Below are 26,101 nucleotides of genomic sequence, written 5' to 3'. Positions count from 1 at the left end.
ACAGCGTTTCAGCACATGTAACCTTCAACATTTTTCAGGTGTATTTGTTAAAATTGGGAATCTGCATGGAATTTTGAATGGAACTTGTTATTTAATCCAAGAAGGTAGCAAGTACCCATGGCATAACAGATAGAGTAGTTGGTAAAATTGAGTTCTAAGTGACATTCTTTTGTAAGTTGACAATTCAATATTCTGTGCAGATGTTACTCATTACAATGGTTAATTACTTAGGACTTCTACCTGGTCATTACTGATAGAACAAGAGTATGCTACTCTGGTTGATTAAATAAAAGGTCCGTTTGAAATTCCATGCAGATTCCCAAATTTGACAGAAATATTCTCGAGTTTGACAAGATATACCTGAAGAAGGTTGGAGGTTACATTGGTCAAAACATTGTGAAAATAACAGTCAAGATGAAAACAGTCGTCCAAATAATCTGAATTATCAATCTTCATTGACCAAGATCTTTCTGGTTCTCTCTCTTCTGATCTTGAGAACATGTTGCAGTGGAGAAAAAGGTGGCTGGTTTATTTTAATGCATCGAAAACCAAGCTTCTCCCCTTTTATCATAATCACTGATCCCCATCACACCCCAATTGAAATGAATGGTTATCGTCTTGGGGAAGCTCCATGTCTTTACAAGCTGCTAAGACTGAGCTTCACTCCTGATCTGAAATGGAACTCGTACATCAAATCTGTTTCCAACATCACTGGAAAAATGGTTGGATCACTCTATTGCTCCAGTAGGTATCTCACTGTTGATGCAATCCTCCATCTATATAAGAGCCAGGTATACTCTAAAATGGAGTACTGTTGCCACATCTGGGCAGGAACTGCTCGGCATGCCATATCCAGCCTTGATAGAGTTCAAAATCAGCTTCGAAACCTAGTAGGTGATGTGCTTTTCTCTTTCCTGCAATCTCTTTCCGACAGAAGAAATGTGAGCCCGTCTCTGTTCTATCGTTATTTTCATAGCAAGTCCTTGACTAAACTCCAATTTATGGTTCCCCCTTGCCAAACTTTCACAAAAAAACACTCAACTAACTACAGCTATAAACGATTTCCCCCACTTTCTATCTGTGCCTAAATCTAAATGCAAATTCCAGAACTTTCCACTCATAGAATACTGTTACGATGGCCTGCTTCCTGGTTGAATAAAGCATAGTAACCTTCAAATTCGACATAAACAAAATCTTGTGAAGCCATCTCTATAAATAATCAAATTCTATCCAATTTACACTATTAATGATTACCACACTACTACCTTACATTCATTAACTCTTATCCTCGAGTGGCCTTCGGGCCTTGCTAAGTGGTTACTCCCAAGTATATATTAAAAAAAAATAAATAAAAATCAGACGTATATGGACAGAAATGTTGTAACTAACAATCAAGATGAGAGTAGCAAAAGTTGGAATCGTACAAAGAAGACAAACCCAACCTATGCTCAAAACAATTATTTTTTCATGCTAGGTAGAATGCACACAGACTTAAATATATTTTTTGTTGTTGTTGTTTCTTTTTAATACCCTGTCAATAACAAAGGCCAATTTAGGTCAGGGACAGAAATGTATGAAAAAAAAAACTATAATAAACAAAGTTAAAAATGTTTTACAAAACCAACTGACTTTATAAATATTTACCATCAGCTAAAAAGATTTATTAAAAAAAAAAAAAAAAAAAAAGATTTGAGGTGAACAGAGATAGAATTGATCTTTATCAGATTGATATTAGAACATTTTTTTTTCTTTAAATGCTAGAGATATTTTAATATCATTTTCAGACATTGACAATAACTTGACAAAATATTTGGATTGTCTGTTTTTTTATTTGTGTGTGTGTGTGTGTGGGGGGGGGTTTATAACATATCACATCGCTTGTCAACAATTAGAACATAAATCACCATTTTATCTACAGTTGAGGGACGGAGTGTTTATGCCCAGCAAGATCCTATTCTGAATTACCTAGAAATGTAAAACAAGTTCCCTGTTTGTTCGCTAAAACGCTCACAAAATACTTTTTAAACCAGCAAAGATCAATTCTTCTGATAGAGTTTGTTACAATACAAGAACACAAAAAAAATGACAAATTTAATAAAAAAAAAAAATCTGTTGTATCATTGAGTGAGAAACAATACACAGATATAAAATATAGAATAGATTTCGTTAAGTACAATAATAGAAGTCCGTGTTGGGTAGCAACAACTAGAACGCGAGTTGACAAGTAAACCACTAAATGTTCACATTCCAACTGATAGCTTCAACTAACTCCAGCCAGTTTCGATCTCCTTAAAAATACATGACCCATGGTCACGTATTTACTACAACACCAACATAAATCTATTAATTTGTCTCCTAAAATCGATTATTGAATCATCACAAACCATAAAGTTTCTCATTCAGTTTAGCATAAAAACATTTTGATAGAATTTTCTTTTGTTTGATATTTTTTAAAGAATTCTTTGTTTTCTTCACTAAATTTAAATTTCTACGAAAATATTTTTAAAGCCATACTTTTAATTCGATAAAAAGTATACTTTATCACATTGAAGAACTATTTATTATCATCTATGCAGCAGATATCAAATTAAAAATTTTTTTTTCAAGAAATATAGTTTTTAAAAACATTGAAATACAAAAAAAAATGTAAACGCACTTGTCATGTTGTAACAGCACGGACGCACGTATGCAAATGCATAGGCAAAAATAAAAACTTTATGTTGGAGACAGGAATAACATTTACGATCACATGAAGGATGCCACAGCGGTAATGAGAGAATGACGAAATAAATGTTGTTGCAACAAAAAAAAAAGTTGAAGTATTTTTCTATTCTTTGTCTACCTTGTGACTGAGACTACAATGTGTTGGTTCCTGAACAATGTTACAATGTGATTTAAAGAATTATTATTAGTAATAAAATTGTAGTGAAACTATGCATTGTAAAATGAACCAAAAACATTTTTAAGTTCGACAATTATGTAAAAATAAATTTAAAAATTTAAGGCACATTCCAAGTAAAAACACTGATGTACTTACGAGTCATGCTAAAATAAGGAAAATAACCAAAAAATAGAAAAAAAAAATTATAGATTAGACAACCAAAACTTATTGGTCTTATCGGATTTTCTAGATGCACCATTAGTAACAGCAGAAGTACTGGAAGTTCCCATAAAGCAAGGGAGATTTGTGATAAAATTGATTTTTACTTGCAATTAATCTGTGCAAAGCATTTCAATAAAAACTCTTACTATTACATTGTTGCCTCCCTCCAAATGTTCCATTCTGTGTTCTTGCCCCCTGATATTAAAGCACTGCCCAACCTTGGTGGGGAGTAGGGAGTAGTACCACTCAATGGCCATGAAACCTTCCAGACTTTGAAAAGATTTAATAAAAATGCAATCCGACGAGACAGACAAAGATAGCACAATCAATTTGGGTGAAGAAAAACTAATAGCAATGTTTACTAGCCATTTACAACAATCCACTGATGGTTTGCGTGCTCCATACAACATATCTTTGCAAATTGCTAGATCTGATAAGCCGATATGATTGGGGAAGAAATTATTGTCTGCAATAATTTCTTATAATAATAATAATTTCTGAGTTATACATAAATCATTTTACCAAATTAAAAAAAGCAATACTTTGCAGTGATAACTTGGTTCAAAAAAGAGTGTATGAAATGGCTGACAACATTGGAGAAACATTGTGTAATATTCTTGTCACATCAGAATTTTACTTTCAGATACAAAAGTACACAAAGAAATGAATCTTTGATTCTTGCTTATGCTTGTATTATCAAAGATGAAAAGTTGGGGTTAAGTTTAAACAAGGCTGATAGCCATTAGTCGTGTGCTCTCATGTAATGAATGAATGCATGAATGTAGGATTGACATGAAATTCTTAAAGATAAACTAAAATGACCAAAAACGGGCTGAGATGACTTAAATAAATAAAAAGTAAATGACTTAAAATGACTTTAATGAACTTGAGGATGAATTGAATAACCTTAAGAATGACTTGAATGCTTAAAAATAACTGGAATCCTTCAAAAACAACTTGAATGATCTGGAGAATGACTTGAATGGCTTTGAGACTGACTGGTTGTAAAGTGGGTGATCATTTTGCATTAAATTAATACAGACCTTTGATCTTAACCAAAAAGGCCAAGCACAAAAGTGTTATGGACAGACCAACCGACTGAGTGACTTATAGAGTTGCTTGCACACGACTAAAAACTGATTTCATTTTGACTTCTGCTTTGTTTAGTGGAAGTCATACTGGTGTATACTGAGGAAAAGACCCTTCTTATTAATATTTATATAATTCAAGTTTAATTTTAAAACCTTATATGAAAAAATAATTTTTATTTTGAATTGCTTTTTCAGAATGGTTTTATTTTTAATATGTTGTAATCAAAATATATTTTTAGTCTTTACTTTGAAATGTTTTTTTAGAATGATTTCATATAATAAAAACTATTTTTCAAAGTTTACATAAAAAAATGGTCTTTACTTTGAAATGTTTTTTTTAGAATGATTTCATATAATAAAAATATTTTTTTAGAATGATTTCATATAATAAAAAAAATTTTTTTAGAATGATTTCATATAATAAAAATTTTTTTTCAAAGTTTACATAAAAAAATGGTTTTTACTTTGAAATGTGTTTTTATTACACATTTCTCCAATAAAGAATATTTCTGAAATTTTTAAAAAATTTTCCAGCATCAAAGAAACTCCTGATGATGACCATGCAACTCTGTTTCGTTTGTCCATACTAATTAAACTTGAATAAAAAGAAAAATTCCAAACTTCTGAATCCTGATTCAATAAAGTATTTGTAATATAAAATAAATATCTAAAGTGTTTCATATCTGAAGTATTTTATTTTAGCAAAAATATTTGGAGAAAAAGACTAAATAACATTAAATCTTTAATTATAAAGAAAATGGAAACCATTATGTAAACATTAATCAGAAGGAATTTTTCCTTGACCTAAACTGGCATGATTTAACAGAAAATCAGTATTTAATGTTATAGAGAATTTTTTCAAACAAAAGATCTATCAAGTATTATGAAAGAAGATAAAGATATCCTCGAATTTTATTGTCTTTCCAATATCATATTTGGTAAAGCAGAGTTTTAGTGCCGTTATCTTCTTTTCAAAAGAAAAGAATAGACTTAAAATTACTGAACGTGGAATTTATGATTTCTTCTTAGTAAGTCCCAGCCTGATGTAGAGAAACTAATATCCCTCCAGCGAAAGTATACCTATCCCATTAGAATGAATTGTGAAAAATAAAAATTTTTTATTTTTACTTAGTATTTTCCAATACATATTTTGTGCTTAATCTTAAAGAAAAAGCATGCGTGTATTGGAAGTAATTGTTAAAACCAAATAATAAAATGGTTTATATTTTGAAAAGCATTTTGTTTAATATTGTTGTTTTCACTTTGATTTATGTTGGGAATTGATGTGGAAGTCAAGCAAGTGTCAGTCTGAAAAGTTTTAAAGACTGCTTGAAATTAATAGTTTGTTAGTATAATGCATACACATAAAAGACATTAAGAATTACATATATAAATGAATACGTTTGGAAGGCTAAAAACAATGCATTTTTTTATATAAAAAAATTCATTTGCTTAAATCAAATCAGATATATTTCGATGCTATACATCCTTGTCAATGAAGTCTGCCCCCCCCCCCGTTCTAGTCCACATGGTGTAATTCTGCAAACAACAGTTAGTCTGTGAATCTTGATAATGGTTTTATTTAAAAAAATCATCAACAGGGTATCGTATTAGCAGCGCAATTTGAATTAATGAAAATTGTAACTTGCATTTGAAGCATTGCATATTAATTGAAAATAAGAATTATCTTTTTTTTTTATAAACAAATTTATTTACTTAAATCAAATTGGATATATTTTGATGCTATATATCCTTGTTGATGAAGAGTCTGCATTTTTCCCTTTTTTTTTCTGGTCCGTATGGTGTAATTCTGGGAACGACAGTGTTTAAAAATAATATGAAAACCCACAGACTAACACTATCTGAAAATATGAAAACCCACAGACTAACACTATCGCTCGCAAAATTCCACCATGCGGACCAGAAAAAAGAAAAAGAAAAAGAAAAAAAAACAGACTCTTCATCAACAAGGATGTATAGCATTGAAATTTATCTGATTTGATTTAAGCAAATAAATTTGTTTATAGAAAAGAAAAAATGCATTGTTTTTAACCTTCTAATAAAGGCTACAATATTGGAATCAACCAGATGTTTATACATGTAATTTTTATTTTCAATTAATATGAAATGCATCAAATGCAGGTTACAATTTTTATCAAGAGAGGATCCATTTCTCTATAAAAAGGAAATAGAAGAGAAAGGGAGAGAGAGGGAGAAGAGAAAAGGAGAGAGAGGGATAAGAGAAAGGGAGAGAGAGGGATAAGAGAAAGGGAGAGAGAGGGATAAGAGAAAGGGAGAGAGAGGGATAAGAGAAAGGGAGAGAGAGGGATAAGAGAAAGGGAGAGAGAGGGATAAGAGAAAGGGAGAGAGAGGGATAAGAGAAAGGGAGAGAGAGGGATAAGAGAAAGGGAGAGAGAGGGATAAGAGAAAGGGAGAGAGAGGGATAAGAGAAAGGGAGAGAGAGGGATAAGAGAAAGGGATAAGAGAGAAAAGGAGAGAGAGAGAGAGAAAAGGAGAGAGAGAGAGAGAAAAGGAGAGAGAGAGAGAGAGAAAAGGAGAGAGAGAGAGAGAGAAAAGGAGAGAGAGAGAGAGAGAAAAGGAGAGAGAGAGAGAGAGAAAAGGAGAGAGAGAGAGAGAAAAGGAGAGAGAGAGAGAGAAAAGGAGAGAGAGAGAGAGAAAAGGAGAGAGAGAGAGAGAGAGAGAGAAAAGGAGAGAGAGAGAGAGAAAAGGAGAGAGAAAAGGAGAGAGAGAGAGAGAAAAGGAGAGAGAGAGAGAGAAAAGGAGAGAGAGAGAGAGAAAAGGAGAGAGAGAGAGAGAAAAGGAGAGAGAGAGAGAGAAAAGGAGAGAGAGAGAGAGAAAAGGAGAGAGAGAGAGAGAGAGAGAGAAAAGGAGAGAGAGAGAGAGAAAAGGAGAGAGAAAAGGAGAGAGAGAGAGAGAGAGAGAGAGAGAGAGAGAGAGAGAGAGAGAGAGAGAGAAAAAAGAGTTCTATTTCTGCAACCATCACTAATAATGATTCTAACATGATTTTCTCACCAACTTCCAACGGTGCAATCACTTACCTTCTCCCATGAGACACGAAAGTAATCATCTAAAAATGGCCGTTATGACACTAGCATAGATTAGTCTTCTTAAACATTGTCTTGTCAGGAGAACTTAATGGAATTAACAGGACTCAGCGCTACACAAATAGCAAAAAAAAAAAGGAATGGTCATATAAAGACAAGCGGTAAAGGCTACAATATTGGAATCAACCGAATATTTGCCGGATCCCTATTATATGGATTCAGAATTTATTTGAGGATATCACTATTTTATGAAGAAAAACATTTGGAAACTGAATTCTCTTCACATTAACAAATACAAGAGTAGAAATAAACACACATGTGAGAGAATAATTGGAAAAAAATACATCTACAAAAATACAATAGATAAACATTTTGTGTTTAGTATTGAAAGATTGTTCGAAAGAGAATTAAAAGACTCATCAGCACTAGCATATGTTTGCTAACTATAGCCATTGCTTTTGTTCCTTTTCTACAAACCATTATACTGGAAATAAGATCTATATTATAATCATCATCATATTAATATTAATGCCAGTCGTACATGATAGCATGAAATTGAAACGGGGCTTTCTGGTTTAGGACTAATACACTCATTGTCTCAGTCATGAAGGACTTCTATGTGACTGAAGATAACATTATACTTTGATGCCTGACATATCTGTGGAAAGTTGCTTAAAATAGATATAAATGAAATATACTTGGGTAAATGAAAAAAACTCACCTTAAATAATAGACACAAGGCTGTGATTTTAGTCTCCTATTTTTACATTTTTAGCAACAAATTTTTATATTTTATACTAGCGGCTGCACTGTGTCGACACACACAACGCCGAGTCAAACACAAAATCAAGTACACTCACCATCGTACTCCGTCAATGCTTACCCTGTGAACTCGGAGTATGGGAAATTCCCATATGCACAAAACAAAATCACTGAAAAAACAAAAATACCTTAACTAAGGGTAAGGATAATAAGTAAACGTTGGATAAAATGATGGTTAAAATTATTATGAACTTGCCAGGATTCGAACCTGGAATCTTCTGATCCGTAGTCAGACATGTTCTCCATTGCGCCACAAGTCCTGTCCATATGTCAAAAGATGTTACCACGGCTGTATACAGACAGTGCTAAATTCTGTTGATATGGGCACGTAACTTTTTCAACAATTGCACGATCAGCCCCAAAACCCTTATTTTGGGCTTTTTGTGTGACTCGGTGTTGTTTTAAGTCTAAAAAATTCTTATTTTTTACTTTACTAGAATATCTTGTTCTTTACTTTTCCAGGTTGAATTTCTTGTCCTTTACTTTTCCAGGTTTAATAAAATCTTAAGAATATTACTTTTCATGCGCGCATTTTTCCATATAATCCATGATTTTTCCAGGCATTGCTATTGTATTAATATATAAACTTATAATATTTATTAATGATTGTCAAAAAAATAGCTCTCAAACACACATTTATTCAATATTTATCATTCAATCACAGTAGTTCCGAGCAGGGTCTCTACCGACACTGCGGTTCATGAATTCGTGAGCTGTATAGAGCGTAAACTAACAAAAAAGAAGATGGCACTCGGTGTCTTTTTAGATATCGTTGGAGCTTTTGACAACATATCTTCAGTAGTATGTTCAAGTCGCGACGAGAACTCAATGTGCCACCAGTACCCATCCGATGGATTGAGTATATGGTGAGGCACAGCACAGTTCAAGTAGAACTACTGAGGGCAACTGTTAAAAGGGAAGTAGTTAAATGAAACCCCCAAAGTGGGATTTTATCACCTTTACTATGGAACTGTATGCTGAATCCTCTTTTAAAGGAGTTTAAAAATAGGAATATTTATGCCCAAACTGATGCTGATGACATTGCAATGCTTGTCGCGGGTTCAAAAGCATCATTGGTCAGACGCATTGCCAAAATGGGACTACATTTTTCATCAAATGTGATAACGAAAAATTTGAGCTCATTCAAAGAATATGTATATCATAGAATTCACTAATATTTTTAATCGATAAATTCACCATTTTTTGTCTATAAAATCATAAGGAGAGTTAAAAAAAATAGTTATTAAAAAAAAGTTCGGCTTTTTAATTATAAAAAAAACGATACACGGGATTGAACCTAAAATCTTTCCACCAACCCCCGGTACTCTAACCGTTACGCTAACATGTTGTATTGGCAAAATCGCAGTAAAAAATATTTATATACAAAAAAAGTTATGCAAAATAAAAAAAGCATTAGTCACTTATGTACTTACTCTCCTGTTTGTGAACCCACATATTTTGTTGTAACTTTTTTTCTACTGAACCAATTTTCGAAATTTTTTTTTCAAAATGTAGCTAATGAGGTGTTCTACCCAACTATATAACCTGTTTGAAATTTGGTTGCGAACGGAATTAGTGGTGGGGGTTTGAATGTGTCTCGATTCATTCAATTTCGGACTTAAGCATATATTCAACCACTACCGTGGTTGAATGATACTTTTATATATTAATTTATGTGATTAAATTAAGTAATCATATATATATCTATAATATAAAGCTGAACGTCTGTGTGTGTGTCTGGTCACGAATAGGCTCCTATATGGTTGACTATTATAGAAAACTGATCACATATAATGATAGATGTATCGAGACACAGGAATGGGTATGTTTGATCTGGCATAATGATGATTCATTAAAATTGTGGGGTCTGCGTTCGCACATGGTCCACACAGTATGGAAATAAAAAATTAAAAAAAACGTTTACAAGTGTTTTTGATATAGATGTACATACGAATACTTTGATAAGTATGTTTTAACTTAAATAGGGATGGTATAAAATTGTGAGATCTGTGTTTGCGCCTGGCTTCCATAGAATGGAAATAGGCACAAACTTTAATAAAGACTTTTCATATGTATTTGCGTAAGTATACTTTGATAATTATGTTTCAGTTTGAAGAAATATGGTATAATAAAATTATGGGATGTTCGTTCGTGCCTGACCTCCATAGAATGGAAATATGTCACAAAGTTTAACAAGGTTTTTTAATACAGATCCACAGAATATTGTGATAAGTGTTTCAGTGTGAACAGGTATGGTATAATAAATTATGGGGTTTATCTATTTTATTTTTACTTCCATTATATTTTGTTTTGATTTTGATACCCCCAAATTCGAAACTATCTCTTTACAACCCTTCCTTTTCATAACCTATCATACTTTCATAAATCAGAGTCCATTTTCTATAGGTTGTTTTTGAACCCAGTCAACGATCGGTACTTTTGCTAGTATATATATATATATATATATATATATATATGGTGTAAGGCTTCCAAAATTCATATAGTGAACCATGAATATAACAACTAAGATTCTAAATTTTGGAGATGAGGATTGATTATTCCTATTTTTTGGATTACTGTTCTCATCTTCAGTTATTTTCACATTTTGGTAGATGTAATCATCACGATAGATGTATCCTTCTGTATATAAAAGCCTTTTGTCTTATTTAGTTTTTAAAGATTCTGATTCACTTTATTTTTAATTGTGTTAATTTTTTTTTAATTATTAGTTATCTCAAAGTTAATTCTATGTTTAGTTTGTGGCTATTTCAGGTCTTTAATTTTTTTAATATATAATCTACATAGCTTACCTTAATATTTTTCTATTCAATTACTGCTAACACTAAGTTCTCAAAAATAGTTATTTCCTATATCTACCTTTTTTAATTAAATCTAATGCGGTTTCCTCTATCATTCAAACACCACCATGTTTGAATATATGGTTAAGTGGCAGTTTTAGTCATTTAGAACTGATTTAAAGTTTCACCACTCACTCATTTTTCGAGCAAATTTCAAACAATTATTACAGTTTATACATCACCTCAGCTATATTGTGAAAATTTTTTTTAATTTTCGTTCAGTAAAACAAAAGTTATGAATTTTCTAGTGTTCAAAATCATAAAAATATGCAAGTAGGTGAGCGACGCTTTATGTGACTGGTTTCCATAGCAATCATGTTGTTTCAGCAACTACTGTTGCTATTAATTCACTGCTGTCGCAGAATGAAAAGTAGCAAGTGAAACAGAAAATGAAAGTATGAAAGGAAAATAATTGAGGGATTTTATTGAAAGCAGACGAGTGCCGTACATTGTTATTACATGTGTTTATGGAGGCAAAAAATAAGACTGAAATTAAACAAAGAACAAGTGAATTTATTGGAAGCCTAGAAAAATCAAATAGAGATTATAATAGAAAAATGCGAGCATGAAAAGTAATATGGTTAAGTTTGAACATGGAAAAGTAAAGGACTAGTTGTTAAAACTAGAAAAGAAAATGACAAGCAATTCTAGTAAAAAATATAAATTTATAACTTAAAATATTACAGCATTCAGAATTTATTTTAAAATTCAATTTATAGCATTATATAATTAATTCTTAATGCTGTAATATTTTAAGTTATAGATTTATTATATTTTTTACTAGAATTGCTTGTCATTTTCTTTTCCAGTTTTAACAACTAGTCCTTTACTTTTCCATGTTAAAGCTTAACCATATTACTTTTCATGCTCACATTTTTCTATTGTAATATTTTTTATTATTCAAATTTTCAGTAGTATATACGATGGCTTGGTGAATTATGATTTTACTACGTAGTTATTTTTCAGAGGCCAACTCAGATTTATTTTACAGTTACATTTTTTCTTTATTCATGTCTGAACTGGGATGGGGGTGGAGTGCCCAGCATTGTCTGGTTGTAAAATACGGTTAAATAAAGAATAACAGGATTTAGATGCCATCAACCAGAAGCGAAACCAAAAGCAAAATTTTGTAAGAAAAAGAAAAAAAAAAGAAAAAAGAAAAAGCTGCATGTTGGACACAAACTTGCAAAATTTTAGTTTGTAAACAAACACTATTGATCAGACCATGTGGACACAGATGCGATGATGTTGCAAATTAAGCTTTTTAAAATGAAACAACAAATCTACCATTTGTGCATAATTTACAAATAGCGTTGAAACCAAGAATTTTATCTTACCCCACCTTCAAACAAAACGACATTTCCACATGAAATAATTGACAATTTTTTTCTAATATTATGTGTCCGAGAGACTGCTTCCAACAATACCAGGTTTATGTCTGTTCGACGTGGATGACAAGTTTTTAGCATACATACAAATGCACATACACTAACACACAAACAACTGAGATTTATATAATAGACTGGGGGGGGGGGGCGGTGACCGATCATTAAAAAAAAAAAAACAAAGAAAAAAGACTTGGGTAACATCAACCAGAAGCGAAACCAAAAGAAAAATTTTGTATATAATAATAAAAAAAAAAAAAAAATTGTCGCGTGCCAGGTGCAAACCTGCAAAATTCAAGTTAACAAGTGAACGCTTTTATTGATGGGTCCATGAGTCAACAGAGGTTATAACATTGCAAATTTAGCTATTTAAAACAGAAGAAAATAATGATGGTTAACACGTACGGTTTGCATTACCCGGTTGTAAAAAAGGAAAATTGTGTCAATGGTCAGCATTGCCAGATTGTAAGAAAAAAAATTGACAATAGGGCAGTAGCTAAGGGGGGGGGGGGGGCGTTGCCCGGCCGTGAAAAAAAAAAAAAAGGGACTTGGTGCCATCGGTTTGAAAATCACATCAAAAGCAAGGTTTTTATTTGCCCCCCCCCCCCCTCCCTTCAAAGGAAACAACATTTCTAAACAAAATAAATATTTTATTGATATTTTTGTCTGAGAGATCGTTCTTTCTAACGATGCCGCATGACAAAAGTTTTTAGGAACATACGAACACATACACACAAAGGTTTGAGATTTATTTAATAGATTACTACACTTATTATTATCACTTTTCTAATTTTATTAATTTTTCTCTTTACAAGCATCATTTATATTTTATTATTGCGAGCCTTAATGATCATTTCTAAATTCTCATAACAGCTGTAACCCAGTTTTAAATAACTTTTATTAAATAATTTATGTACAGAATTAGTCTTGAGAAAGCGTTTATTCATAAAACTGCAATTTTTTTTAACCACTATACAAGATAAATGAAATGATATTTCTTGTTTTATTTAAATACTAGCGGGGGTACCCGGTGTTGCCCGGGTGTTTGGAGGTGTGTGTGCTCTTAAATAAAAAAGAAACGGGGGGGGGGGGAGATCGAACCCGAAGCCCTGAGGCGAAGTTTGAAAATAAAATGTGAAAAAAAACATGAACCGTTCGGCCAGCCAGAATGAGTTACTGAAAGATGTTTGAATTTATTTAAGTAAGAATCAAATTGACAGGTGCCCGCACGGAAGTCGTAGAGTGCTACGATGACTACGTAAGCAAAGCTATTCAGCAAATGAGGTCAATGACCAGGTTTGTTTGTTGTAAGCGAAGTAAAAAAAGAACATAAAAACGAACCGTAAAACTTAAGGGGGGGTAATCAAAACATTGAAAAAAAAACAAAAAAATACTAATGTAAGGCAAACGAACGATGTTAAATGTAAAAATTGAAAAAACAAAAAAGAAAACAGAAAAACGAATGTTTAAACAACAAAAAAAAACATGTGAAAAATAGCTTAAATAAGCCTGTTTCGATATTAAAATTTAAAAACAATCGGTGGGTACTCTGGTGTTTTTGGGTGTTGCTAAGAATAAGTGAAGTAAAAAAAAAAAAATAGAAAAAAGAACATTACGTGAAAAATGGCTTAAATAACACTGGTTCAATATTTAAATTTTAAAAAATCGAAAAGAAGACATCTCACACCACGATTCAAACCCAAAACGGTTAGATAACGAACCAACACGCTAACCAACTGAGCTAACACGACGTACATGAAATTTTATTCAGTTCTTCAACTATTTAAACTAAATCAGGTCATGACGTCATCTGACGCATGCGTAGAACCGTTCGTCGTCATGAGAGGACCGTTTTTGTTGACCACCCCCATGTTGAAAATTGTTGATTTCGGGGTGAAAAAATTAACGGTTTTGGCCAATTTTTAGATATTTTTCGGGCGAAGGATAGAACTTCAATATGATACAGAGTTTGTGAAAGTTTTTAGCAGACACACAAACATACACACATTTTCGCTTTTATATATATAGATTAATTTTTAGCACTATGTTATAAACAACTGTTAAATACCTTTTTCAATATTTATTACTAAGCCTACATTCAATAGAACTAGGAAATGTGTTATAATAGATTAAAGGTGATTGGATTTTGAATTAACAGAAATTGTGTTGGCATAATCTTTTATATATATATATATATATATATATATATATATATTCATATATATTTTGATGGAGTTGAAAGTTATCTAGAAAAGTTGCTATTTTTATGTTTGCAAATAATTTGACTCTTAGGCCTAATTCTCCATATAAAGCTTTTACCTTTGACCTTGAGTCTTATTATAACTAATCCATCAGCTTTATATAAGCTGATATCACTATTTTCCAAAATGTTGGAGTATACAGAATATATTATTGGGAAATACATATAAAGAGAAACAAAAATATTATTTAAAATGAACTTACTAATTTGCTTATTTTCTCCAATATATTCAACTGAAAAAGTCAATCCCTTAAATCTGAACTTTTCAAAAAATATTTTTCTAGTCCGAAGGAAAATATTTTGTAATAAAGATGTTTCAAACCAATATTTGAAAATTGAAAAAAAAAAAAATCGAAAGAGAAAACTTTTAAAGTGATTTTAAAAATCTTAAAATAAATCATTAAAAAAAATCTTAAAACAGATTTCATTTTTCCATAATTTTTTTTTTTACTGTAGCTTTCAAATTCCACCTTTAAAAATATTCCAAATGTTGAGTAAACAGTCCTTTCTGTATATTTACCATTAAAAAAAATGCATGATCAAAAACTGACATCAAAAATCCCAACAGGTGTTGAAATGTTTCAATATTCAGACAAAAATGTGGCCAAAAATATTTGGATGGCAAAGATAGATCAGAGGATTTGCTGGAAGCACCACACATACACATATATATGAATTGTGTGTATTTAGGCAGAATTCTATCATTTTAAGCAAACATTGTTAAAAATAACAGATTCATGGCATGTTAAAAACACAAGGAGAGATGTCATCTTTAGCCTTCATTACGGTGGACATCAAGAAGAAAACGGATATCATACTTATTGCAATTGTTGCTTCCAATGATGTAGACTTACTGTCTTTTTTGTCAAAGTTACAGGGGATTAGACAGTTGGATTAGTTGGCAATTTATTTAAAAAAGCTTTCTACACAGGAATTGCTTGAAACGTCAAGATTTTTTTCTTTATTTCACATATTTCAGAATTAGACAAGCAATGGCAATGTTTGTACACAACTTTGCAGTTATTAATTATATGTGTGTGTGTGTGTGTGTGTGTGTGTATATATACATTTGAAGAAGTTTATGAAATGAGGATTTTATTTATGTTCTGGTGACTATCAACAAACCGAACTGAAATATTCCTTTATTAAAAGAAACCGATTTCATACGATGAATATGGCTTGCATCTATTGTAAGTAAAGCCGAGTAACATAGTTAAATTCTAATGCTGATGAATAGGGTTATGACAGCAGCATATTCTTATTGTTTTGACTCTCGAGTATATATCCCACACAGTTAATCAACCGAGAATCACATCACTCTGTATAAAAGCATATAAGATAACAGATACACACTCGAGAGTAAAAACAAAAGAATATGCTAGCGATGAAACACCATATGTCACCACAAGTCCAACGCTTCTGGAAGACTTAAAAGCAAATTGGTCAATTGCCAATTAACCTTGATTTATATCAATCATATCACAGAATGATTGAAAAATCTATTTTGATAGAATTTTAGGTAAATAATTTTTGTTCCATACATTTTTCTTCACATTCTAAATCACATGCAGATCATGTGTTTCTAAATATGTGCACAGATTATCTGGAGATCAGATTTCAATCCCGATCAAAGGCAGCAAGATGATTGAACAAGTTAACTAAAAAAATGCCACAGTCTGGAGAATGGCATTTGAAATGGATCTCCAGAAATTTGATGACAGTTCTTAAGTTTCATAAAAGATATCCAAAGGTAAAGGACAAAAAGCAAAACGATGATGAAAACTTGAAATAGTGAAAGTGCTAACATTTAATAAATCTTATCTTCGTTTTATAAGACGCAAGAATTAAATATGCTTACAAAATTTTATTGTTGGTTAAGATAACAGGAATCATTATCATCATATTCAGTTTAATGCCAGTTGTATTATCATGTACAACTCGCATTAAACTGAATATGATAATGATTCCTGTTAACCAGCATGAAGCTGAAATTGGGCTTTCTGGTTTAGGACTAATACACTCATTGTCTCAGTCATGAAGGACTTCTATGTGACTGAAGATATAACAGATCTTATACTTTGATGTCTGACATATCTGTGGAGAGTTGCTTAAAATAAATATAAATGCAATATACTTGGTAAATGAAAAAAATTTACCTTAAATAAGAGACACGGCCACAAGGCTGTGATTTTAGTTTCCTATTTTTACATTTTTAGCAACAAATTTTTATATTGTGTCAATGTCGAGTAGAAACAGCTAGTGTATATATATATATATATATATATATATATATATATATTTAGTTCAAGGCTTTCAAAATTCATGCGGTGAAATGTGAATTTAACAACTAAGATAAGAATAAGTTTCTGAATTTTTGAGATGAGGATTGATTATTCGTATTATTTGGATTCTTTGGATTACTATTCTCATCTTGAGTGAGATTTTCATGTGTCGGTAGATGTATTCTTGTGCAAAGACTTTTAGTGTAGTGGATAAAATACTTGGTAAATTTTAGTTATAAGTTACGTTCTCCTGGAGGTTGAGGCTTCAATCCTCAGTGCAGGCAACACTCAAAATACAATTGCGAATTACTTAAGCCTTCCATTTAGTCATGACTGACAGAACAAAAGCATGCTATCCCCCACGTAAAATAAATAAAAGATACCCTTCAAAATTCCATGCAGATTCCCAAGTTCGACAAGTTACATCTGAAGAAGGTTAGGGATAATTTCGATTGAAACATTGTGAAAAGAAAACCCAAGATCAGACCAGTAGACAAAAGAATGCAAATACAATTAATCCAAATTATCCAAAAGTAAAAAAAATTCTAAAATACAATCAAGTTATTTAAAAAGCATACAATGATACACACATAAAAATCAAAATTACCTGGCAATTAATCAGTGCAACTCAACTGGAAGGTACAGGATGGGAACATCATATTGCTTTCTGAAATGTAAAAAATATAAATAAAAGTATTAAAAAAATTGCAAGAAAAAAAAAGACTAAAAAAATATGAAATAATTATGATGATAATGTTTAACAATGATTAACAGTGAAAGAATTAAAAAAAAAAAAAAAAATCAAAAGTTATAATTATGCTGATTTTTTTTTTCTCTTTAAAGAAACATCAAATCTCGCTATAAACAGGTGTCTCAAACTAAAATTTTATTTTTATTACATCTAAAACCTTTTAATGTAGACTTGCAAAACAATACCAAATTTATTGACTAGCATAACCTGTGGAAATTTCACGAAATGAGAAATATTTAAATTAACAAATATATTTTGATAAAGCTGATATTTTTCTGGATAGTGCAAAAAACTAGTGTTTTTGGCAGCAAATACAAGTTTACTATGAAAATAGTGTCCACTGCATTTAAGATCTAGAACTGACCCAAATGAGATAAATTTATAAATACTAATAAAAACTCAAAGTAATATTGTGCTAATTATTATTCAATACAAATAATAAAATCATATTGTAAGAGACAATCTTTAATTTACTCTTTCAGTCCAGCACTTTTTGACAGACAATGTTTTTTTTTTACTGTTTCTTTTGAATGTTCATTTTTTATGTCACGTTTTGCCGTCTTCTTTCTTTGATGAATAATCGCTGCATCTTGAAATTATGAGTTTCTTTCTCACACCATTATTACAATGATATTCGGGAAGTCACTCTTATAGTCTTGTCCAGGGTTACCAGATTGGTCTTAAAAGTCAAATTTTGTGAATATAGCCTCTTTTTGAAGCAGTTTGACCTTTAAAAATTGTATTTGTCCTTTTCAAATGCAACTGAGAAATCAACAAGTAAAATATTATACAGATAACACAATTAGCCAAACTTACAAGTGTCCAAAGTTTGAAAATTTTATAAATTTGTGTCGAGAAACCGGATGTCACAGGATATAACTAAAAAGGCTTTAAACAACCGGGGAAAAAAATCTAAAATGTATGCTCTTGTAATAAATGAAAATTAATCATAATGAAAGCAGTAATTACTGCATAAAGTTGGCTTCAACATTGGACAGCATTACATTACTTGTAAAAAAAAAAAAAAAAAAAGACATACAAAAATTGTACAGAAGTGCAACTTTGTTTTATATACAAGATTCATTTCAAGAGTTAACACATAGAATACAGTAAAAATCAAGCTAGGCTGGACTTTTAACAGTAAATCAATTTAAAAATTTTTTTTTAAATCCAATTTCGACCATATAAAAAACAGAAACAATTTAATAGTGCAGCAATTTCACTCATTAAATTTTTTCAATTTGGACTTTTTTTGTAAAAGACAACTTAAAATCTTATATTAAAACCAACCGCATTGATGAGTGGCATATCTTTTTTCTTTTTTTAATTAAAAATGGAACTATTTATATATATGCATAGACACATTATCATATGCATTATGTAAAAGATAAATTACTCATCGCAAACAGTTACACTACTTAAGTAACCTGGGAAAAAAAAACCAACTTAATAATACAAGAAAGAATTGAACATTTATAACGATGGTAAAATTTTTTTACATTCAAATTTAGTAATTTCCAAAATAACTATCTATATCGCAAATTCAATGGAATTTCACTATATTTATCAATTTTCTCATACTTAAATTGGCTGATTTGTGATATTTATTATAATGACTAGTTGGTCACCTAGCATTGCCCAGTGGCAAAATATGCTTAACTATATTTTAATTAATGTAGATTTCATATTTCAAACCAATTCTTTAGTGATTATGATATTGTATACAATATATAGTAATGATTTCAAAAGTTTAAAAAAAAAAAAAAAAAGTTAAAATATGACTTGGGTGCTGTCAGTTAGAATCGAAACTAAAACATTTAGCGATCTTACATTATTCCCTACTATCTGAGTTAAAGACAGATGAATATAAAAACTTTAAAAATTAATGCAGTTTAATGTATAAATGAAGTTATTTCTGCTTGTGTAGAGGAGCACTTTAAGTCAACTTATGCCTGCTAAGTTTCGATTTTGAACCATTAACATCCATTTTTACCGGTTAAAAACCAAATTGAATTTGTTCTACACGTCCGAATCCCCTACATATCAAATTTCAAGTTTGCAGGCCAAACATTGACAGCAGTTCGATAGAGATCAAACCGTACACAAATACACACAGCAAGGTCACTTTTATATGCGTAGAAAGATAGATAGACGGATGGATCGATTTGGTGTCCCTTTAAATGTACCAAGTCTCTGAAATCCACAATTGATGATTTGAGGGGCTTCCTGGAAAATTCAATTTGGTCTTAACTAATATTTCTTAAAAAGTTGTAAGCAAGATTTATAAAGTTTCCCCACTCTCAAAAATTCTTAATGAACACCTATCCATTGATGTGAAATACACACAGATAATATCTGAGCAATTATATTTTCAGATTATAACTAAAACTGACAAAAAAACAAAATAAAGAAAAAATAACCTTTTAGTAGAAGGTGAGGAACATTTTTTTAAATATGAATTTAACATAAAAATGATCCCATTCCCTTTAGTGTACATCCAATATAATCCCGTTCAGACACCTTTTCATTTACATAAAACTTACATAGTAAACATTAACAATTTAATCAAATTGTTATAAAACTAATTGTTATGAATTATTCCTCTTTGGTTAGACAGGAATTGATAAATTGCAATAAATAAGAACAGAGAAAGAGGATATTGGTTGAGAGAGAATACATTTACGGTTTGGAAGTTTTATTTTGATAAGAAAGTTATTTACATTTTTTTTACTATGAAACATTACCTCTGTCTGACTGGTTATAATTTAAAGCCACTATGGCACTGAATATGGTCATGGCAGCATTTTGCCGCCATATAAATCCATTGAATGAATATGAACATGCATTCACAAAATATCAAATATTTTTGCTGCCAGAAGGATACCGACGTTTTCTACTAATAATGTAGATTATTAATGGCTTTTCCATCTCTATGGAAAGCGTCAATTTTCCCCTATGAATAATCCGTCTTCTCCCAATTACTTTTCTATTCAACATCAAATAGCTCTGCCGCCTATACACATCTGACTTTTCCAGATAAAGACAAAACCTGATTTTTTTCTCTCTATTTTTCACGCACATTAACATTTTTATATTTTTCTTGAGAAAAACAAAAAACAAAACAAACAAAAGACCTCAATGCCATCCCTTTAGTCTCAACCGCAATTCCCATTTCTCTCAAATGAAAATTTTCCCCCTACCCCCCACCCACTGCAGGGATTATTACTCGCCTCCTCACTTACATTGAAATTAATAACTCGAGTATTTATTTCTTTTACTGCCATAAATCGTATATGCTTTCAAATGTCATTCCCCACCCCCACTAAAAACACCTTGGTCCCTCCTTCCTGTCACATCCAGTCTGTCCCATATGGCTGCTTGTCTATCATTACTGACTCCTATGAAAACCTGCAGCAGCAGTGCTTGTAACATCTGCACTTTCTAAGAAACACAAAAATACAATACAAACTGCCCCCTCCCCCGCCGCAAAAAAAAAAAAAAAAAAAAAAAGGAAAACAAACAGAAAAAAGGTACCTAAATAAAACTAACAAGAATTTAAAGGTTTAAGGGTGTGCTGGACGTGAGATCAGATTTAGCAGACAAAACAGTATTGATCTTTTATAACAGATTTTCTATTATCTACAACATATAAAATAGCAAACTACAGATTACTTTAGAAATTAAGACAAATATTTTAATTGGAAACAAATTAATTTTGTTTTCTAATTTTCTCCAAATATTTTGGTATAGTTATTTTATGGCATATAAACCTTTTTAGGGTTATTTAATGCTGAATTCAATAATTTTGGAAAAAGTTTTCATGCTTCAAGTCCTTTATATTTTCAAATATTTATTCATGGTATTTGGTTTGGTTGTTTTGTAGAGATATGAAAATTGTTATTTTTGTTTTTGACCTAAGAACATGATTAAGTTTTGCAAAGGGAAAGAAAAACAAAACAATAACATCACTGTTTGGTGCATTTTATGTCAACAAGATTGTATCTTCAGAAATCCTGATGTGGTATCATCAACCTAAAATATTTTGCCCCAAGTTATAAGATCAAGAATGCAGGAAGATAATATGAACACGTTTTCCTGGCAGAGTGATGGAGGGTGAATAAAATGGGCTCAAAAAAAAAAAAAAAAAAAAAAAAATGGTCATTCTTTTCAAATATTTATATAATTTCTTTCATTGGCTTTATTCAAAATCCATAAAAAAAAATCTGGATTAATTATTTACATGAAACAAGAACTGGTAATTCCCTGGGAAAAATTACATTTGACCCTCCTCGGTGAACTGAAAAATGTCTCCTAAATTAGTAAAAATTGCATTTTTTCACAAATTTATAAAATTACACTTATTAGTTTTGTCCAAAATTAAATCCATGATTAAGGATGGTTCCCAGGAGTGCCAGAAAATTAATCACACCAGAAAGCATTCTATATCTTTACAAAGCCACTAATCGTCCATGCATGGAGTATTGTTGCCATGTTTGGACTGGTGCATCTACCACTAATCTCTCACTCTCAGACAAGTCCAAAAAATGAGTTTCAAATCCAATAGTTGACACACCGTTGGCCAAGCTCAAACTTCTGTCTCATCACCAAAATATTGCACTCCTATGAAGTAATTTAATGGAATGTGCTCTGATCAACTTATAGCACTTGTGCCCCCTCAACAAACATACTCCAAACTAAACCAACATGCAGCAAAATCCCATCTCTTCACTGCCGAGGTTCCCAAATGTTGGAAAGTCTTCTACTCGAATAGTTTCTTCCTTCTGTTTCCTGCAGAAGTTTAAATGTATATGAATAGACATCTCACTGCTCAATTCTCCAGTTTCATATTAGACACAATCCCAAATAGTTTATAATGAATCTTAATATTTTAAGAACTACATGGTCAACCTTTTAAAAATTGGTGAGTTCATTGTGACAATAAGTGAGTCTGTGCTTAACATCCGAAACTTGTTTAAAAGATTTGGTTTTCTTTGGTTTGTCACGCTTAAGTTTGAAATAGCATTTACATCATTAAAATTTAATGAATGGCGATTTTAGGACTTTCTTATCCGAGGCTGAACTACAAAAGATTACATTTTTTCTAAACTGATAACTTCAATCTATTTTAATAATTTTCACCAAAGCAGTTCAAATTTTTGAATACTCAAAAGTATGTTTTATCCAGTCAAAAGAAAGGAGCAAGGGTTTGTTGAATTCTGTGTTTTCCTAAAGAAGGCCCAGACATGGATCCCACTAGTTTATATGCAAAGTTTACATAACGACGAAATTTGCAACATTTTAGCAGAGATGAATCTTTAAATAAGTTTGCATGCAATTTTGAAAGTTATTCAGAGCAAGATCAGCATTTTTGAAGAGAATTCCACTGAAATTACATGCGCAAGAAATACTGACAAAATTGGTATTGTTAGAAAGATCAATCTCTTGGACAACATATATCTAAAAATTGGCCAAAAATATTAATTCTTTGACCATCAACTGAGGTGTATTTTGCAAGGAGGGGGTCACTTTTTGTGTCAACATTTTTGAAAGTCATTCACGCCTAGTGATCTCAATGTACGTCTATAAAACATTATTTCAGAAGGTCATGACGCCACAGGTGTGATGTGGGTGAGACGGCTAATGCGTTTGCTTTTTTTCACCTCTTTTCCTCTTTCGCATTACAGGTTCGATCCTGCCTACTGCAGCTAATTTTATTTTTGTGCTCGCTACTATTTTGATTGAAACATTCTTTTTTTTGGGGGGGGGGGCTCAGTAGTCTTAGTATACCACCTCTCTCCACCCAAGCAACACCAGGTACCCTAGCTAGTAAAAAATAAAAAAAAAAACGGGTCTTGAGTTCCTTCTTATTTTGTTATTAAAAGAAAAAAATGCAGCGTGGTGGATGCGTGTAAAAAAGTGGAGAATTTTAAAAGATAGGAAAGAGCAAAACTGAAAAAAAGATGCTGCTTGGTGGGCATGAACTTGCAAAACTTAAGTTTGTAAGCAAACATGTTATTGATCGGACCACAATGACACAGATGTTATGACGTGCAAATTTAGCTTTTTAAAATGAAATGATCATTTGCGCATGTTTGATTAAAAAACGGCATCGAAACGTTACCTCACCTGTCCTTCAAAACGATATTTCTACATGAAATAATTAATGATTCTTTTTCTAATTTTTTGATATTATGTGTCTTAGAGATTGCTTTTTCTAACGGTAACACGTTCATGCTGCTTCGATGTCGATGACAAAAGTTTTTACCGGAGAGTTATATTAGATGAATAAGAAAAATGTATACAAATCAACAAAATGCAATGACAATTTTAGCACCTCATCAGGATTTTGAACTTCAAAAGATTAAAAATTTTCTAAGCTGATAACTTCAGTTCTATTTTAATAGTTTCCACCAAAGTAAAGTTTTAGATTATTTAAAAGTATTTGGGTAATTAATTCATCAAGTCAGTTGCAATAACAGGGGAGGGGAGAATTGTAGAAGGTCTAAACTTTTGTTGATTTCAATGTAAGTTTTAAGCTTAGCATTTTAAAAAGTTATCTGGATTTTTTTTTCTTTTTATTATTCTGTTTTTGCCCCATGAATTTATATTTCTGTTGGTGGATTATATATATATATATATATATATATATATATATATATATATATATATAAGGTCAGTGCAAAAGGTTTTGCCAAGTTAAAATTTTATTTTGAAAATGGAAAACTTTTTGAAAATCCTTACTTGTAACATTAATGACCTTTGCTCTCTAACTTGATTCCATCCGTCAACAAGCTTATAAATGCTTCACTTGTAAAATTCTTTAGATTTTGATACGAAATACGATTTTATTTTTCATTGATATGGATGAGAATATTACAGAAAAATATAGAGGATGTTTTAATAATGTGAAAGAAAAAATTAATCATGGTGATATGTTTTACTAATAACAATATGTATAAAATAAATTACAAAGATTTAAAAATGCGGCCAAAACTTTCGCACCAACCTATATATGTGTGTGGGTGTGTGTGCGTGTGTGGGGATGTTCCTCCTAAACACATTAGTGATATTGAGGTTCTCAATGAATTTGTTTTTTCAATTAAAATATCATGCTCCTTTTTCCTCTAATACTTTTTCAGGTTTGAAATCTAATGTGTCTCGTATTGCACACTCTTATAGCAATTCGTTGATTGACTTAAGGAATGTTGTATGGAAAAAAAATCCCATTTTTCTACTGTACTTAATCTAAAGAAAAATATTTATCTTTCCAAATCTGATAAAGGTGCCAGCATAGTCGTCCTGAACCGTATTGATTATATTAATAAAATGTCAAATATTTTAGATGACACTTAAATTTCTTAAACTCGACTCAATTGACTCTTGTGATAATACTTTGAATACTGAAATCGGATCAAGTAAAGATTAACTACCCTGGTAGCAGAAGACAAAGATGGGCGCATATTTCAAGTGACACCGGTTGTTCGACCTTGACATTGCCATTGGTTGTTTGTAAACACGTCAATTGCAGGCATGTTCGTGAGCAAGATTTTTTAATATATTTACAAAACATTTTAAGATTTAAAAGAAAAATATATATATTTACAAAACATTTTCTTTAATATTAAATATTCACAAAACTTTTAAGGATTAAAAAAAACAAACTTTTCTATTTATGCAAAACTTTTTAATGTAAGTAATAAAACTAACAAAATATATTTAAATAAATGGGTGTCTTTCTGGGTGAGTTCTTTATATATTTACAGAACTTTTTAATAAAACTATTAATAATAATAATATAAATAAATGGTAAATTTTTACGATGTGCCCCAGCATATTATAAACACTCCAACCTCCCTATGTTAAGAACGGCTTTCGGAATAACACCCCCAACCTCAAAAGCCGTTCTTGAGGTTGGGAGGTACTTATTCCGAAAGCCGTTCTTAACATGGGGTGGTTGGGGATGTTTATGCTACACTGGGGCAGGTCGTAAAATGATACCAAATAAATAAATAAACCAACGTTATAACTGAGAATTTCGGATGATGTCAATTAAAAAATACATAATTTAAAAAAAAATTTTAATGAAATTATAAGCAAACTTTAATGGCAGAAACTAATAAAATAACTGACTTGTTCGGATTTTTGCGACCAAGATTAATATTTGTGTGTGTCTTTATCTTTCTTTGTGCGTTTTTAATACAATTCAATACTTATTTAAAGTGCGATGTCTGTAGGTGATCAGTGAAAGGAGAAATCCTTCTAGACCGAGGAATTTTTATGCATAATAAAATCACATGTATATACAATCGAGATTTAAAAAAATATTTTATTCACATATCTTTTATAACTTATTTTTATAAAGATGAAGCTCACAAGATACAAATCTTTTTATAATTCTCATTTTTATTTAAAAAACAAAAACAAAAAAGAAACTTGCTATTTGCTTACAAATTAAGTACAAGTAAGTTTAGCCTCCGAAAATTT

General features: G+C 31.1%; 1 protein-coding gene and 1 non-coding gene across 2 annotated transcripts in view; both read right to left on the bottom strand.

The window, feature by feature from the left end:
- LOC145276713 (DET1 homolog) overlaps nt 1-26,101 on the bottom strand; it is a 361,408-nt gene that overhangs the window by 287,626 nt on the left and 47,681 nt on the right. Inside the window, exon 2 of the mRNA XM_080127908.1 lies at nt 17,474-17,533. The gene's annotated coding sequence lies outside the window, so the exon portion shown is untranslated. The remainder of the gene's footprint in view (nt 1-17,473; nt 17,534-26,101) is intronic.
- Nucleotides 8,269-8,341, bottom strand: Trnar-acg (transfer RNA arginine (anticodon ACG)). The gene has a single exon. It is a non-coding gene; the product is annotated as a tRNA-Arg (tRNA).

Source organism: Euprymna scolopes, chromosome 5 (genome assembly GCF_053919585.1).
Source record: "Euprymna scolopes isolate OS-2025 chromosome 5, ASM5391958v1, whole genome shotgun sequence".
In the NCBI taxonomy this organism is placed as follows: Eukaryota; Metazoa; Mollusca; class Cephalopoda; order Sepiida; family Sepiolidae; genus Euprymna; species Euprymna scolopes.
This window is presented reverse-complemented; position numbering and strand designations above follow the sequence as displayed.